The following is an 18196-nucleotide window of genomic DNA, read 5'->3' as shown; positions in this document are numbered from 1 at the left end:
ACAGTTTGAGTTACCAATGCTTCAGAGATAGGTCAGTTTTTAAGCTCCTAAGTGTTTCAGGACTCTGAAGGGTCTTCCCTTGCCTGAACTTCTTTTTCCATTCGCAGCTCCCTTCCACCTTCACTCCTAAACAGTCTCCCATTAGCTCGCCGTGCCCCCAAGCACGCACCTGCCTCCTCTGCCAATTACTTGCACAGCTTTTCACTTAGAGGCTGAAGCAAACGTGACAGTTTCCCTAAATGCAGGTTGGTAACCGCGCTTGCCTGTAATGTGGGGTGCCCGCATGCGTTTAGACTAAACAAGTACACATCTTTTTGGCACCTTGCTGATGCCAATGCCGCTTCTTTAAAATATCCGAAGGTGAATTTCTATACATGAGTATACTACCATTATAAGGAAACAGATGTTTTTGAAGCATCTATCAAGGCTCTATGAAACAGGCTCAATAGGGTCCCTACTTGAGAGCACTCTATTATTTTACATGGGAGAGCTCCCAGTCCCACTCCCACCCATCACCATTACATATAGAAGACATTTTCTTCTGCAGGAAGCTGAGACCTAGAGTGGAACTAACCATTATTAAGGTGAAAACAGCACACCATGTTGAGTTCTCTACCTCGCCCCGTACAATCATTTATCTCTTGTTGCACCATCATTATATTGTGCATTTTGTCACTCTCAACACAGAAAGCCAATGATGTGAAGTGGGGTGTAAGAAAATACAAAACATGGAGATGAAATGACACCAAGTGAGTGAGCCTAAATGTTATGACGAAGAACTTAAACACAGTGATATTATTCTCATGTTGGATGTAACGTGCAGTTCCTTCCAGAAGAACCACCCAAGGTTGTCTGTGTTGCCTCCTCCCCTCAAAAAATGTGAAGAGCAACAGAGGCTCTGCCAGAACCCCATATGCATCACTGATCGGCACAAGCCAAGGTGTCAGGCTAGTTCCGACAATATATCTGCATGCAACAGAATGGGGATATGCCCAGGGGTGGAGGAAGAGGGGTGCAGTGGATGCGGACCGCCCCGGGTGTCACCACTGAGGTAGGTGACAAAATGTTGGTCGGCACTCACCGCAGGGCCTGCAGTGTGCCCAAGCCACACGTCTCTCCTGGGAGAGATGTGGTGGCTTAGGCACACGCAGACTCCACGATGCCTAAACGGTCAGCCCACTGCCTCCCCCCCCCCCAGCTGTAGGGCGGCTGAGTGGAAGGAGGCAAGCAGACTCCAGAGGCCCTGCAGTGTGCCGCGCCTCTATGGGTGGCTTGCCCTGCTCTCGCCCTGCCCCTGGGCGCGCCACCCCAGGCACCCAAGAGGCTTCCTCTGCCGCTGGATATGCCTGACCTTCCCTGCCTCTACAATCTAGTCAGCCTATGCAGGCAAATCTAACATGTGCAAGCCTCAGTCATTCAATTGATTCCCCCATATTTTCTGGGAAATCAACCATTCAGCTTAGACCTTCAGATGTAAGCTGATTTTGAACACAACATCCACATGCGGAAGGCAAAGGCTGGGAGAACACAACTGTTCGTGGACTGCTCCACAGAGAGGACCAGATCAGCTGGAAGATGTTGTCCCAATCAGCCCACATGCAAAAAGAATCAGATAGCTACATGGTTTAACTCTCGACAGAAACCTGATCACTCAAAGGAGAAAGCATAAGAAGACTTTTACCTGTATATTGCCGTTATACAGCACTGAGGAAGTGTACAGAATATTTCTGATCCTTCAGCCTCTGCTCAATGAAAAATATGGCCAACAAGGTATATAAGGATCAACGAGTTAGGAACAGCAGCTAAAATGTCAGCCATTCACAAGTCCATCTGTCAATAGGAACACTCTCATTTTGAATGTGAGGCAGTTAGGAGACTGGTTGGTTGGCTGGTCAGCTTCTTTCTCTAAAGCACAAGAGTTTTCTTTCTTCTGAAACCTGGAGGGGGGGAATAATTTGAGCAGCAGGACATTGACTAATTTTTATTATACTATTTATCCCAAAGGTATCAAAGGCTATAACTGCAATATTTATAGCATTTTTCTCCACAGGACCAGGGAGGCTGCCTTATGGTCTCCTGGACTCAGCAGTAACAATAAAAAAAGAAAAATAATGTATCTTCTTTTCTCTTTTTATGGAACAAATTTGGCATTTATATTGGGTGAGCCTGAAGTGGAAATCCCATGTCTCCTACCACCCAGAGTAGGCCATATGGCCTATCCCTGTTGGAAACAAGGAAACAACCATTTTACCAGCCATCTGATCAACTCACCTGATACTTCAAGTGGGCCTAGGCTACAATCGGAGGCAGACAATTTTCCAATTCCTACATGACAATAGCAGATGGTTTCTCAGCACTGAAACAGTAGTCCTCTAACAAACCTAACTCCAAGCAATGTGAAAACTAATGAATACTTAAGGTGATATTCAGCTTAGTTTGACTCAAATTAATGGACCCAATGGGCCCATAATTACAATGGGTCTACTCTGAGGAAAACTAAAATGAATACTACCCACAGAATGGGACATGCTACCTGTGTTATAACAGCATCAGAAACAATAGTGTTCTGCTGGCATTGTATGGACACTACTCTGGTACAAATGATGCAACCAAGTGAATGTTTTAAGATTTGAGCAGCACTCTTAACTCTTAATGGGCAGTGAAATGTAAATAATCCACCCTTAAGAAGCATTTTAAATTACTGCTCAACTGAAAATTGAAAGTTTTAACCCTGTGTTAAAAATAAAGATTTGTGTGTTATTTTCCTCAGTGATTTCTTAGCTGTACTGACATGTTGTACATGAGAAAAGAAATGGCAATAGCCATTTAATGGTCAAAAGCTAGCAAGTTGTCAGGCCAGAATTAGCAAATAGCAATAGAATCCTAGGCCATGAGCCACAACTTTGTCTTATAACACTTCTAAGCACATCTGCCCCAGCAAATCCCAGCTCTACCTAGGGACCTAAGACATCCCTCTCCCTCCACACAACTTAACAGTATAACCCTTCTGGGGTGATTACAACTAGTACCCAGTACCTAGCCAGTAGCTACAATCCATAACCTGGCTTGTTGGTCCAGTCACTACTTTGCAACTGGTACATGGCAACTGCTTTCCCCTTACTCACAAACGAGTGGGTAGCCTGGGACTGTCTTGAACATAGCAAGCTGTATGAAGGAATAAGGGGGAAGATGAGCAAATCCGCTGACTGCTGTTTGGGAAACTACTGGATACTTCCAAGCAATGGGGAGAAAACAGCTTGGTAAAGTGGATTTTACCTTCCCAGCAACAATGTGATAATTCTCTTCATTTCCACATGGGGGGGAAAACAAACTATTCCTTATTATTCATGACCTACAAGATAACGGAATGGACAGAGCAAAAGCTGGATTTGTGGTTTAAAGGGCATTGCCTGACATCAGCTGTAAGAGAAAGTGGAAGAGTTTTGCAGTTGGCTGGATCCTCAACATGTTCTGCACTTGTCAAGCGAGCACTAATAATGAAGCAATGGCTCAGGAATGTATGTGCGGTCATGATGGCTGTGAGAAGAATGCTGGTCAGTCATCAAGACTTTCCCAGTGCTGAGTTTTCGCACTCCACACCCCATCACTTTTCTGTTAGGTGTCAGGACAGCACAGAAACATTTCCAAGTACACTATCTTCTTCTTTTTGTTGTTATTGTCTTGATTCCAAATTTAGCTATTCTAAGAAGATAGTGAAAAGGCACAAAAACAAGCCGTAGCCTCACTTTTCCAAATTTAAAAAAACTTTTACAAACAAAAATGGAAATTGACTAAAAAAGAAATCAAGGATTTTATGGACTACTAATCAGCGTTCAATGATGCCTTTAAAAACACAGTAACAATGGTCTGCAGTGTTACCTTACAACAAAACCATGTGGTTGTTGCTGTTTTCAAAAGCTATCTAGTACAACCCACCAATAAAGCTAGAAGTATGGTTAGCGCGCGCGCACACACACACACACACACACACACACACACACAGATGAAGAACATAGTATACAATTTAACACACAATGAATCAGGAGGAGGAGGAGGAGGAAGTGGACACAAGGCCAGAGGTGTCTAGATGACCATGATGGCTAAATGAAGCCAAAGTGGCGCAAGCAAAAGACAAACAATCAAACTCATGAACAGTCACCCTTGGCTGTGGCTGAAAATGCCCAGAGAACTACTTCCCTGTACCCTGTACCCTGTGATTAGACAGACAGAGACAGTGAGAGATAGAGAGAATATATACAAGCACTAGGCTGGTATGACTTTCTGAAGAGATACTTGTGGCTTGTAATGAATGCATACATACAAAAGGCATACATACATTCTGAGATGCAAACTCAAAGGTTTTCTGGTTCACTAGCTGTGACTGTGTCTAGATAATAATAATAATAATTTATTATTTATACCCCGCCCATCTGGCTGGGCTTCCCCAGCCACTCTGGGCGGCTTCCAACCAAATATTAAAATACAGTAATACATCAAACATTAAAAGCTTCCCTAAACAGGGCTGCCTTCAGATGTCTTCTAAAAGTTTCATAGTTGTTGTTCTCTTTGACATCTGGTGGGTGGGCGCCACTACCAAGAAGGCCCTCTGCCTGGTTCCCTGTAATTTGGCTTCTCGCAGTGAGGGAAGCGCCAGAAGACCCTCAGCAATGCACTGACAATCTTCTGGCTGGATTACTGTAGTGTGTTATACATGGGGGCTGCCCTAAAAGACAGGCGCTAATTTTTTCACAGGTTCATATTCACGTTACATCTACTTTGAAAGATCTATGTTGGTTGCCTATTTTCTTCTGAGATTAATTCACGTGCTCGTTCATAAATTAAAGCCGTAAACAGCTTAGAATCCAAACATCTGAAGATGTTTGTTCCCATTGTTTGTGTCAAGATCTTCTGCAGACATCCACTCATTAGCAGTGGAAGCAATACTTCTACAAAGGAGATGGTATTTTGTTGTGGCACCTTGACTTTGGAATGTCCTCCCTAATGATGCATGTCTGGTACTGGTATTATAAGCTTTTTGGCACCAGGCCTTTCTATTTCTCCAGACATATTTTACTGCAAAAGATCTTTGAAATTTATTTTTTATCTGTTTTTAGCTTTTTAATTTGTTTTTTTAATGCTTATTGTTGTTTTACATTGTATTCCTCTGTTGTGTGAGTTAATTTTATTCACACTTTTGTACAGTGCCCTGGAATTTTTTGATGAAGGGCGGTTAAGAAATATGTTAAATAAATAGGTGTCACACTTCTCAATGTACTCAAGAGCTTAGAAATTGTTTATTTCCTTTTTAATGGGCTGGCTGCCTTTTTATGGATTTTTAGTCATCAGCTCACTGTTATTTCTATAATCTGCTGATTTATCTTGTAATTTGTTAGTGGTTTTAATGTTCTGCTTTTGTTTTTTATTATGATGTGATTTTTGTAGCTGTCTTAAGACATACACGAAAAGCCAGGATATAAATCCCAAAAATAAATAAATCTTCCAGAAGTGCAACAACAGAACGCCTTCCAGTAAAGACAGCTGAATTGGGTTAAGAGGACACTAAACAAATTTGTTGCTTATTGTACTACAGATTCTTGCCTGTTTAGTATTAGAAGGTGAATAGCCTTCTATGCTATCTGAATTAAACAGGTATGCAATATGTCCTATCTCAAAGCATGTCTGCAAGTAACTCCAAACACACTAACAGTGCACAGCATAAATGAAGAACAGCTGCAGATACTTTACCTACAAGGGAAACGCCATTTCAGCATTATCTGAAGGCTGGTGACATGCTAAAAACAGCTACAAAGAGCAAACAACACAACTTTCTTCTTCTTCAGCTAAAAGAACCCTACTTTCTTTCCTCTTGCCAAACAAGCTTCCTCCTCAAGGAAGCAATAATAATAGTCTTCACTTCATTTCAGCTGAAACTCAAATAAGACAATAGTCAAGTTCTACTTTAAGGATGCAAGAAGAGTTAAATCCCAATGGGTCCTCATTGTCTTTTGAGTCCTATGCATACAAAAGGCTTATGTATGTTGGGAGATTGAAAGGGCCATAAACTCAGCAGTTACAAATTCATACCCAGACACCTCCAGGTAGAGAGGCACAGGAAGTGCAACTTACACAGTTGTATTAAGTATTTCCTGACTATGGGCATACATCCCTAGACTGAACAAAACCTGGAAAAGAGAGACACTTCAGCCCTCTCAGGCTGTTCAAAGTCTCAGTCAATGAGAGGTAAAGTACAGACACACTAACTGGCCCAGGCCCCTCAGTCACGGCCTGTAATCCCATCACCCAGTTCCACAGGCGTCCAAGCACTGGAAGCAAACTTCTGCAACGCAAAGCCTGCTTTGTTTTTTGTGGGATTCCCCACTGCACAATCAGGGAATTAAACCCAGGGATCAGCAACCTTTTTCAGCCATGGGCCAGTCCACCGTCCCTCAGACCATGTGGTGGGCCGGACTATATTTTGAAGGGGGAAGAAATGAACAAATTCCTATGCCCCACAAATAACCCAGAGATGCATTTTAAATAAAAGCACACATTCTACTCATGTAAAAACACACTTGATTCCTGAACCGTCCGCGGGCCGGATTGAGAAGTTGATTGGGCCGCATCTGGCCCACGGGCCTTAGGTTGCCTACCCCTGGACTAAACCATGAGCAGAGCCCACACACATAGAGCAGATTATGCTGCAGACTTTCACATTTCAACATGAAGCTCTTTCCCACTCTTCCCTCATGTTATTCCAATTGTGTGAAGCTTTCAACACCTGAACAGAGCTTTTATTTCCTAGAGATGGACATATAATCCCATCTCCATTTGGAATGCAAATTGCGTGTGTGTGTGTGTGTGTGTGTAACAGTATTGTGTGACTATTTCAGAAGATGCAGCTTCCCAGATACAACTTCAACTTGCAGTCCCAGTGTGTACATAAGCCCAAACATAAGAAGAACCAGTAAGGAGGAGATGAAAAGGGGAAAGTCTGGATTAGAAACAAGGTGAGATGTTTTAGCAGCTGAAACCAATTACCTGGGGGATTTGACACAGTTTAAAACACCAGGAAGCTCTACATCAAGACAGGCCAGCTCTCTAAAAAGATTACTTGGCAGCCCAAGCAGAAATGATAGACTTGATGCCATGACTAAAGAAAGAATGAAGAGAAAAAAACAAACTCTCACTCATTATAATTCTACGGCCAGTGCAGTCTAACTTACAACAATAAACAAGTTGACACTGCTTGGGGTTCAGAATTACTGGAGCTCACCCACCCATGGCCATGCTGGTTATGGCTGATGGGATGTGTAGTCCTAAATACCTAGAGGACACCAGGTTAAGGATTGCTGCTACACATAATGGTGAGGGGAGAGACTTCATCAGGCAAGACCTTCTTCCACCCGCCTTGCTCCACCCTCCAGTCCTTTATTTGATGTAGGTTGCTTATTTTAAAGTTATGTTTTATTAACACATTTCTGTTTTGCATTAAGCTTGTTATTAAGGTGTACATTCTTTGTTTCTTCAGCTTGTAAACCACCTTGGGTATTGTAAGATAGAAAGACGGTGTACAAATTAAAAGTGATGATGACAATGGAAATGCTGAGTCGCTTTAGTTAAAAACTCAGAATCGCCCCATAAAAGCTACAAACACAAGAGCAAAATTGATTCAGACCAAGACACTAGCTATGCTAAATATTACGCCTCTTGGCAGAGGCTACAGAGGAAGTAGTCCTTGATAATACTGCAAAATCACAGAAACAGGAAGGAAGGAGAATCCTTATGCCATGTCAGTAATGCAATGGTTGAAGGCAAGGGTGGGATGCTGATGGTCCTTCAGATGTTGTTGGATTACAACTCACATCAACCCTGATCACTGGCTGTGCTGGCTGGGGCTGATGGGAGTTGGGAGCCCAACCACACATGGAAGGGCCATGGGTTTCTCCTCCTTTGTTTAACTGAAGTTGGATCAAGGCAAGATAGAGACCCTATGGGTGAGCAATTCTCAAATCCAGGAATTAGGTGCATTGCCTGTTCTGGACGAATCACACCTGAAACAACAGGCTTGTCGTCTGGAGGTGCTCCTGAAGCCCTCGCCAGAGATCCAGGCAGCCGCAGTTGCTAGGAGCACCTTTTATGAACTTCAGCTGGTATACCAACTACAGCTGTAACTGTTTTGGGATAAACTTGGCCAAGTGACCCACAGGTTGGTAACTTCAAGGCGGGACTGCTGTGATGCACTCTACATGGGGCTGCCTTTAGACTTGGTTCGGAAGCTGCAACTAATGCAGAATGTTGCAGCTAAGCTTCTTACCACATTCCATGTAATGCCTCTCCTGAGGAAATTGTACAGGCTGCCAATTTGCTACTGACTAAAGTTTAATTGTAAGGCCAATTTGAGGTTCAGTTATCCAACATAATGCCTTTCTGCATACGAGCCTGCCTGAGCACTAAGCTCTCCAGAGGAGCCCCTTCTGGTGGTGTCATGACCTGCTCTGATGTATCTGGCATCAATCAGGAAAAGGGACTTTCTCTGCAGTGGCACCAGTATTGTGGAAGTCTCCCCTTGGAGAGCTGACTGGCACCCTCAGTAGCACACCTCTGCCTGCAGTTAAACATATTCCTGTTCACCCAAATATCTGTGGATTGCTGACTGCTAGCTCAGTTACTCTTACTATGTAACTTGCCTTTATATTCTGATTTGTTTTGTTTTGATGTCTTAAATCATGTTGCATATCACTTTAGAACGTCATCTGAATAGTGGTGATCCTTGTATTAATTTATAAATAAATCAGGAAATCAGATTCTATACTGTAAATTTTACAGAGTACAGAGAGGGATGTACTTCTGAAGTTGACAATAAGCATAAAAAGTAGGGGGGACACACATAAAAAATTCAGGCAAATGACTTTCTCCACTGCATGGGGAAATGGGGGTATCAAGCAGGGTTTCCCAAACCTGCATGGTTCCCAAAATTCCTTTGGTGTCAAGCCATTTTAAGGCTCTCCAAATGGAATCAGCTAGCTTCAGGCAAGCATGCTCTTCATTTAAGCATCAGGAAGGGACTCTGATCAGGGAGACAGAGAACTCAATTTGCAGAAGAAATATGTTTTACAGAGAAATGTTTACTATTGGCAAAGGGTGCTCACTCCACTGGCATGGACAAGTCATCAAAGGAGCTGTAAAATGGGAATGGGCAATCTGTGTTCAGATTATGTTGGACGCCAACTCCCATCAGCCCCACCCATCATGTCCAATAATTGGATGGCATCTGTAGTCCAGAAACATCTGGAGGGCAACAGGTTCCCCACCACAACTGTAGCAGGAAGGGCATATGAAAGGTAATGCAAAATGGGAACACAAATTAACACTTATTTCATTATTGTTTCAAAGTGGTGTGGGACCATAAGTAACAAGATTATCATTTCAAGGGTTGGGTTCCACAAAACATGTGTACACATACTGAAGGTAATAGCATTCCATGATGTCTCATCAATGAACACCAGGAATAGCAGGAAGCTACGTAGGGGCATTAACATTCAAGGACTGCATTTAGTTTGCTTTTGGTTAGCAGCCAAAAACAGTCCTACTTCCTGTGAATCTTGCATGTCTCTTTTTAACAACGTAGGCCACACCTGTTTATTTAACACCCCACATTAGGGATGTCAACATCTGCAATGCGCAACATGCTGCATTGAACCTAAGCCATAAATTCAACCCAGGGTGACCAATGTTATGCCTTGCCACTAAAATCCTTTCTTGCCAATGTCAAGTACCTTCTATTAACAATATAACAAGAGCCCTCCGGAGAATCTCAGATGATAATTGCTTCAATAATATAGCCAGAACATTTCATCAGCCTGCTGAGAATTGCCTAACAATTTAACAAAACACTGGGCAGTAGGGAGGTAATAAGATAATTGCATGCACAAAAAGCAGCTGAAGTACACAGTGCCATAAGATCATTGCAACTCGATCACTCCATGTTTTTAATTGACTTCAGTGAGAAAATGGAGGACAATTTCTAGGACTGGGAAGGATTAGGCAGCTGGGACACCCAAATGTACCCTATGTGGTGTTAGGTTGACATTGTGTATTACAATGAAATGCTTACTGGAATGTTTCTATCTAAGCTTGGTATGTATTGTTTTATTGCTTGTTGTATATTTTATGCATTGTGAGACACTTTGGACACAAATTCTTGTGGGAAAGCAGGAGATAAATCCAGACGAGGAAGAAGAAGGAGTACTAAGAATCTTTCCCATAGGAATAGCCTTTCAACCTCTTTACACAAACACTTCATATGTGGACAACAAATATTATATTTCCCTCTGATATTATTTCCTTGAAGCAAAACCATGGCAATTCTTATTGCAATGGTAATAACTCTGGCTTAATTCATTCACTACCAAAGCAATATTCTTATTGCTTTCTCATGGTTAGCATCCTACATAGCATCTGTATTTGTAATCTTCAATGTTTTTGAGGAAGTAATAAACAGTAACACAGTCACATGGGTTCACCAAGATCATGTAGGGTTGGTTCTAAGTTGCTCTGGGTTGCCCTGAGCAAGATAAAGTGACTAACAAATTCAATAAATAATACAGTGGATCTGCAACTTACACACATTTAACTTATGCACATTCAGCTTACAGTTGGCCATTAAAAATACAGCTTGATAGTATGCATGCCAACATATACACTGTGCTACTGTATTAAAAAAATCTTGCCAGGATTATAGGCTTTGAGGAAATAAATTAAATAAGAGATCATAGGCATTTATTATTGCAAAATTGTGCCAAAAGTAACTATAAATGAGACAATTGCAGGCAATGCTTAAGGGGGGGGTCCACTTTCAAATATTTCATCGTTTGTTGGTAACATCTCCTATTGGTAAAAATGATTACCTGTTAGCAACTCAGTTTATCATTAGCGTTTCTGCTAATGAGAACACAAAGGAAATGTAAATGGAAACCCATAAATATGCCAGGAGTCATATTTGGCTACCGGAATATGGTACAAACCATGTAAATACAGCTGAAAAGTTCTAGGGAGACTTTGAAAACCTTGTAAGGTGCCTTTGTAACCTCAGCATCAAACTTTGGCCACACTTTGACTTACAACAACATTTAATTCAACAGGCATAAAATTATGATATAAAATAATAGAAATTAATTCACAGAGAATGGCTAGAAGAGGAAAAGATGCAAAAGAAAGGAAGAATGAAGAATACGAATGGGTGGACATGGGAGAAAGAGTTCTTAACCTCTTTAGTTTCAAAAACAGACTCATTCCCTCAGGTGGGACCAGGGACTGACACCGGAAACTCAGATCTAGAGGTTGAAACCAACTCCATCACTGCATGAGTGGAACAACTTACACTTCCACAAAAGAATTTCCCTTCTCTCTATACCAGGGGTAGACAACCTAAGGCCCGGGGGCCAGATGTGGCCCAATCGCCTTCTCAATCCGGTCCGCGGACGGTCCAGGAATCAGCGTGTTTTTACATGAGCAGAATGTATGCTTTTATTTAAAATGCATCTCTGGGTTATTTGTGGCGCATAGGAATTAGCTCATCCCCCCCCCAAAAAAAATATAGTTTGGCCCACCACATGGTCTGAGGGATGGTGGACTGGCCCATGGCTGCAAAAGGTTGCTGTCCCCTGCTCTACACCCTCCACACCACCACCAAATCTCCTCCAAATGGTTGGGGTAACCTCTGGAATGTAGGGGGGGAGGGGAAATTCGATCTTGTGAGTGGTAGATATCAATCTCACACAATGACTAAGTTGACTAGAACCCTAGAACAGAACCTGGCCGGTCACAGGAAATGCCCAGAAGAATCTGGAAGGTCAGAGGAGCAGTATTTGGCAGATTAGGGTGAGTTGGGTTGGGCAAGAGGCTGGCTAAATAGTGGTCAAATATTTCAGAAGCACTAACATTAAACCAACAAAGACAACCAATAGTTTGTTATTTACACTAACTGGTCGCACAGTGAACACTAGAAAGCCAGCAACAAGAAGCAGTACACTATAAAGCAAATCACAGTGCCAGCTGAGGATCTAACTACCTGCCATCTTTACCCTGGCTTTTGACACCTGAAATATGTATTTTTAAGACCCATCCTATTCCTTTGACTGTAATTGATTTTAACTGTTTTTAATTCTGAATTTTAAATTGTAAGCTACGCCGGGACCTGCTGGTGAAGGTGATTAATAAATGTAATCATCATCACTTTCATTTCCCTAGAAATACCTCAGGACCCACATGGATTTTTTGAGCCTTTGCTACTTTAGCCAGGGATGAAACCAGGGACCTGATACATGGCAAAGGTGGCATTCAATCACTGAGCCATGGACGGACTCCGCCAACATAGTAGAAAATGTTGCATGAGACATTGTACACCTGTGCCGATGTCTCATATTACATAACATACATGCTGACTATGCTATGGGCTCCAAGGAACGTTCTTTCTTCTTTGATGGGAATGCCTTTAGGCTTCATAATTCTGGCCCCAGTTATATCAATAAATATCCAAAATAATGAAATCCCCACAACTGTCATTACTGAATATTTGGATGGACAACATGAAAGCTTGTCACTCTAAAGAACTTTTGACATTGATATTAGCTGCAGCTAGGATTTCAACAGCCCAGCGATGGACAACTTTGAAAAATCTGAATTTAGCTGTGCAGCATAATAACTTATGGACTGTGGCTATTGCTAAAAAGAATTACACATTAGCTGCATGCTTTCAGGGAGATGGAGGATTCAGAACATTTTTGTGTCATCTGGTGAGATTTTATTTCCTATGCTTTGGGCTTAGATCATCATCTAAGCCAGCTCAGGAAATATGGATGTTTCGATTTATACAGTTATGTCGCCATTTCTTTTTCCTAATTATTTAGTGTTTCCTGGTTTTGGATATGGTGTGATTTAACACCCTGCTACTGCACTTTGGGGTTGTTATTAATGCTAATAATAATAACAACATGTTGCACGAGCACAGCTTGAAGACCCCATCTTTACCCAAAGCAGGAACCTCTCCAGACCTCGGTTTCAAGGGATAGTGAGGGAGAATGAGCAGTCATGTGCAGCAGTGAGGAAACTCTGGCTTTATTATGGTTCTGTGACCCTGAGGCACTTTGCCTTTGCTCTAGCGCCATGAAGCAGAGACTATGCAACAGCAAAGCAAGGACAGATACAGCCATAAAATTCTATGCTTGGGAATCAGCTTTTCTACATTTAGCCCTACTAAATTATTGTGCTGCTGTTATGCTGCCCCTCTTGTGCTTCAGATTTGTTTTCAGACAAGGGAAATGTCTGCATTTCCCCCTCAGAGGCCCTATGATACCCCACAGCATTGTGTGTGTGTGTGTGTGTGTGTGTGTGTGTGTGTGTGTGTGTTGGTGTTCTGATTCATGAAAGAGAGAATCATTCATCACAAGGATGTCATATAACCCAGAAAGTTTTCCTCTCTAGTGATTTGTTATAATAAATCCTGCTAGGAGTAAAAGCATGAGATTCATGCTACGGCGAAGACCTGCGGTCACACTTCCACACAGGTTGTCATCTTACAAGTCAGAGATTTGTTATTAAGCTGATTTGCGATTTGTCTCCCTGGAAAGCACATTCTGTGAACTTCAGGGCTCCGTTTGCATAGCAATTCCACTTCTCCAGTAATGGAGCATCGCAGTCCTCAGCTTCCTTTCATATGTTTAACATTTAAAATAATCTAAATTAGCAGTTTGACTGGCAGCATACTAGGGAATTTTCAAAAAAAGAAAGAAATGAAGGCTACTTTCATAAATATGAAATAGAGCAAGCCGTACAAAACTGACTATGAAGGCATATGCTATTCCATTAGAGCTATTTATTTGATAAGGAGATGGATGCTGCCGGTCTTTAATTCTATTAAAATGGACTGTTTCTGTTTGCTTCTGATTCTGTATGTTCCAGAGGTTTCAATCCACATTAGCATTCTGACTCCTTTTTTCTCTGCTCACATAAACCTCCAGCAACAAATTCAAGTTCTCCATCCAAGGTCAGAACTCGACCAAGCCATCAAATTCATGTGTAGACAAAATATGATGGATGGATGGAGAAATCAGGCTTGCTGTATGTTACAGATTAAAAGGTCTCTCAACACCTAAAGCAAGCAGACAACCAACATGCCTCTTTCTTTCTTCTCTCCTAATCAGTTCTTCACGCAGCACTTTTTATTTTGCCATCAGAGTGACACCCATAAATCTATCTATTTATCATTCCAGCTACCTAGTATTTCACATTTCAAAGTCTGCCTCTGGCCCCTGTCCACTTTCTTATCTGGAATCAGTTCCCCAGCTTGGATAAGAAGTACCTCCAAGATGCTCAAGGGGTGGGGATTTAATAGTTTGAGCTAGATCTGCCTGCAACCTGCTTCATTTGAGAAACTCCCTCTTGCCTCGAGGAACTATAGACATACTGCTCAGGTGTCCATAGTATCCAGGTAGCAGCTATTATATCAATCCCCACCTTGTCTTTAGCAACTCTTTTATACCCACTTCCCAGGTGGAAAAATACCTCCTTAAAGGAAATAAATCAGATGCAACCAGGAAAAACACATGTTGGCACATTAAGAAGAGACATCTCCCTACCTCAAGAGATTGTGTCATATGAAGCAAAAATGTAGGGTCGACTCCAGACTGAAATCACCAGTACATTAGCACTGAAGGAGGTGGAGATTTTCAACGAGACGCCTGACCCTTGTATAAAGGCCACCAATCTTCTTCAATTCCCAGCTTGGAATATAAAAATTTGTAGACTTGTGATGTTCATCATCTCTAATGCAAAGCAAGCACCACCACCACACTCAACCAACTCCTCCCATCCACTCCTGAGTTCAAACACACATTGCTGGTGTTCTGGTGGTAGCACTGGGAGAGAGGGTAGACTGGAGACCATCTCATTCCTGCCCTTAGCTAGTAATGAGCTGTGCAGCTAATTCTGCCCAATTCTAGCCTCACTAGTATTCAATCATTAGTCCATTCCATCTGTTTGCATTCTGCTCCATCCTGCTGCATACATTTTGTGTGCACTTTTTATGTTAAACACCCACTTTTCAGTGCTTTTTAATGCATGGTGCATTTTATGGTTTGCCACATTTTCTGTGCACCAAAAAATGTATTACAAAATCTGGAAAAGTGTACACTTTGGGAGTTGCGTTCTGACCTGTAAACAAGCTTGGGAGTGCCAGATTGGGTGAGTCCACTGTGAAAAATGGAATGAAGAACTCTCCCCGCCCCTATCCCTGCATCTCATTTGCTGCCATATCAGCAGCAAATGACCAGGGGAAAAGTACAGAAAGGCCTCCTTCCTTTCTATGACCACATTGGAAACTCATGGATGACAGAGAGGCTTGGAGGCTAAAGAGGCAGTACAAAAGGCTCCTCTGAGTTTTGGAGGGGGGGGGGGGAGTAAACTTTTCATGCCTCCAAAACTAAAGAGCCCAACCAAGTTAAAATTTAGTTAAATTGACTAGGAATAAGCAGATACAGTTGACACTTCAGGTTACAGACTCCGCTAACCCAGAAGTAGTACCTCAGGTTAAGAACTTTGCTTCGGGATGAGAACAGAAATCGCACAGCGGCAGCGGAAGGCTCCATTAGCTAAAGTGGTACCTCAGGTTAAGAACAGTTTCAGGTTAAGAACAGACCTCCGGAATGAATTAAGTTCTTAACCCGAGGTACCTCTGTATATCGGGGGAGGGGGATCACTGGCTTATTCCGAGTCATTTTGAGAGGGGTGCCCATCAACAAACCCTTAAGCAACCACACTAGGACTCTTGGGATAGTAGCAGACTTCATATATATTAACTGAACAATAGTTTAGTATATACTACTGACATAAACAGAGCTTATCAATAGTCTTAGGATTGCAGTTCATACCTTCTTTTCAGTTCCTTTAGAACAATCCTTCCTTAAAAATATGGTGTCTTTAAAAGCTGGGTGTAGGAAACAATTCACATTTTCCCTTAGGCTTTGTGAAATTAAATACATCTGGGTATTTTGTGCTGCCCTTCTTCCTTGCAGCTGTTTAAGCAGGACAGCTTCAGAGAGTTATCTATTCTCATATTAACAAAATTCCTCTCCCTCTTAGCTACATCATCATTATTTACTTGGCTGGAAATAGGGAGTCCCAATCCAAGGCATACTTGCTGCACTTTATATAGCTTTATGGCTCAATTTCTATTTTTTCCACCAATTCTGCTGTGTAAACAATTGTGCTCCAAGAAGACGCAGGCAGCAAGCTCCTGATAAAGTGCTGAACTGGTGCCTGCTTGTGCTAAACCGGTTAGCCCCGAATAAGAAGAGCTCGAAATGATTCTGAAACTCAGCTCGAAAGGCATTTCAATGCTGATCCCCCATCCGATTGCAGAGGATTACTCCTCGACTAAAGGGTTTCAGAAAGCAATGCTGCCAGACATCATTAAGAGCCTATTGTAGACACCACAGATAATCGCATGAGGAGTACATGGACCTTAAATACATCCCCCAGTTTACAAGTTTCCCAGCAGTTTGATAAAAAAATTGTATTTCATGCCAGGGATGCTAATAATACATTTTATATAAATATATATAATCCCCTTAAAACAAACTGTCCCCCATCCCTCTTTTCGGATGCCTCAATAAGTATATGCTGCTCCACTGTCTGTTGAATGCAAATACACTGGGGGTATGTCTAGACCACATCTGCAAAGGGTCACATTCACACCATTAGTTACCTTCAATTCAGACATGCAGATGAGGTGCTAGTCTGCATTTTGGGGCCAGTATTGACCATGTGGAGAACAGTGGAGGAGGAGTCACAAGGAGTGGCCTGGCACCTTTGTGATCTTTCAAGCAGTTGCAGTCATGGATATGGCCGAAGGCTCACAACACATACAGCTCAGAGCCAGCAAGAGTCTATGTGCCAAAGAAGACAGAATGATGGACTTGGAGCAAGGGGGAACCTGGCTTACAATCCCAACTTAGACATAAATCTTACTATGTGGCACTGGGCAAATCACTATCCTCTTAGGATACCCTTTCCCCCAAAGGTTACTGGTGATAAAAGGGGGAAACACTATGTGTGTCACTCTGGTAACTTTGGAGGAATGGAAGAAAACAAATGAGATTAATGGAAGATACATAAATTCAAGGTGAAACATTATGCTGGTACTGGGGATCTAGGTGAATATGATTTGGGTCCAACTAATGGGCCACCCATGAGTGGGATGCACCATTGAATCTGCTTGTAGCCTGTGACTGGGCTTGTTATCTGGATATATCTGCCTTGAGGTCACTTCTTTATTGGGATGCACCTTCTCTTTGACTAGGACCCATGGTGGTCTGGTCAGGCTAAATCACTGCTTCTGAAGCCACAAAATGAGGTGATAACAGGAAGGCCATTCAGTCAGTGTTGGAATGGACTGAAGGTCTATTTCATTCTACTGAACATGAAGGATTTCACATAAGGGGAAATCAGATAATCTGGCCCAGTGTTGGTTACTCCTACAACTGCTCTTCAGGGTCTTGGGCACAGGTATTTTCCTAAACTTTTATCTTAAATGGAGATTTGAACTCTGGTATCATGAAAGAATGCTGGGGCAGGAGTTAGAGCCTTGTGGACAGTGTTAGCATGAGTGACTTAGTTATAATCACAGAAGCTTCTAGGCAGAAGATGCAAAAGAGGTGGCACAAGCTGATCACAGAGAGATACGTTAATTAATTCTTTTAGGGAATTTATCCCAAGAATAACTCAAGGCTGGCCTCAAATATATAACAAATTTGACAGAAAAAGGCAGGGGGAAGAGATCAGTATTTCCAGACAAATGGGTGGATTTGGGCATAAATGCCAGTTCAGCTGTGGTCTTCAGGCAGGTTACTATCCTCTATTCTTTGTCCCTTGCATGTAAAAGAATTACAGTACATTAAAAATGGGATTAAAGAAAGGATAAATAAATTTATATTATAAATCATGACCCTAAGCACTACATTTAATTATGTAAGTCTTCTGCCATCAGGCACGATATCCACTCTGGGCATAGGGTGAAAAAGACATGAGGATGGGTCATTAACATCTCACTGTGCCTTCAACGGTTTCAAGAATTAAATGTTCTTTTACTCATCCAGACTTCAGAAGATAAATGCATTTCAAGCATGCTCTAATTTTGCTA

The 18196-nt window shown here is 42.1% G+C and overlaps 1 protein-coding gene across 10 annotated transcripts in view; it reads right to left on the bottom strand.

The window, feature by feature from the left end:
- The window catches only part of SEMA5B (semaphorin 5B), a 356215-nt gene that overhangs the window by 212819 nt on the left and 125200 nt on the right, over window positions 1–18196 (bottom strand). Inside the window, exon 1 of one of the 10 annotated variants that reach the window (XM_083584646.1) lies at window positions 1682–1937. The exons of the other annotated variants lie outside the window; for them this stretch is intronic. The gene's annotated coding sequence lies outside the window, so the exon portion shown is untranslated. Of the gene's footprint in view, window positions 1–1681; window positions 1938–18196 lie in introns of those variants that run through there. 10 annotated transcript variants of the gene reach the window in all.

This window comes from Podarcis filfolensis (assembly GCF_964270895.1).
Source record: "Podarcis filfolensis genome assembly, chromosome: 1".
In the NCBI taxonomy this organism is placed as follows: domain Eukaryota; kingdom Metazoa; phylum Chordata; class Lepidosauria; order Squamata; family Lacertidae; genus Podarcis; species Podarcis filfolensis.
The sequence above is the reverse complement of the archived record's forward strand: the minus strand, read 5'-3'. Positions and strand labels throughout refer to the sequence as shown.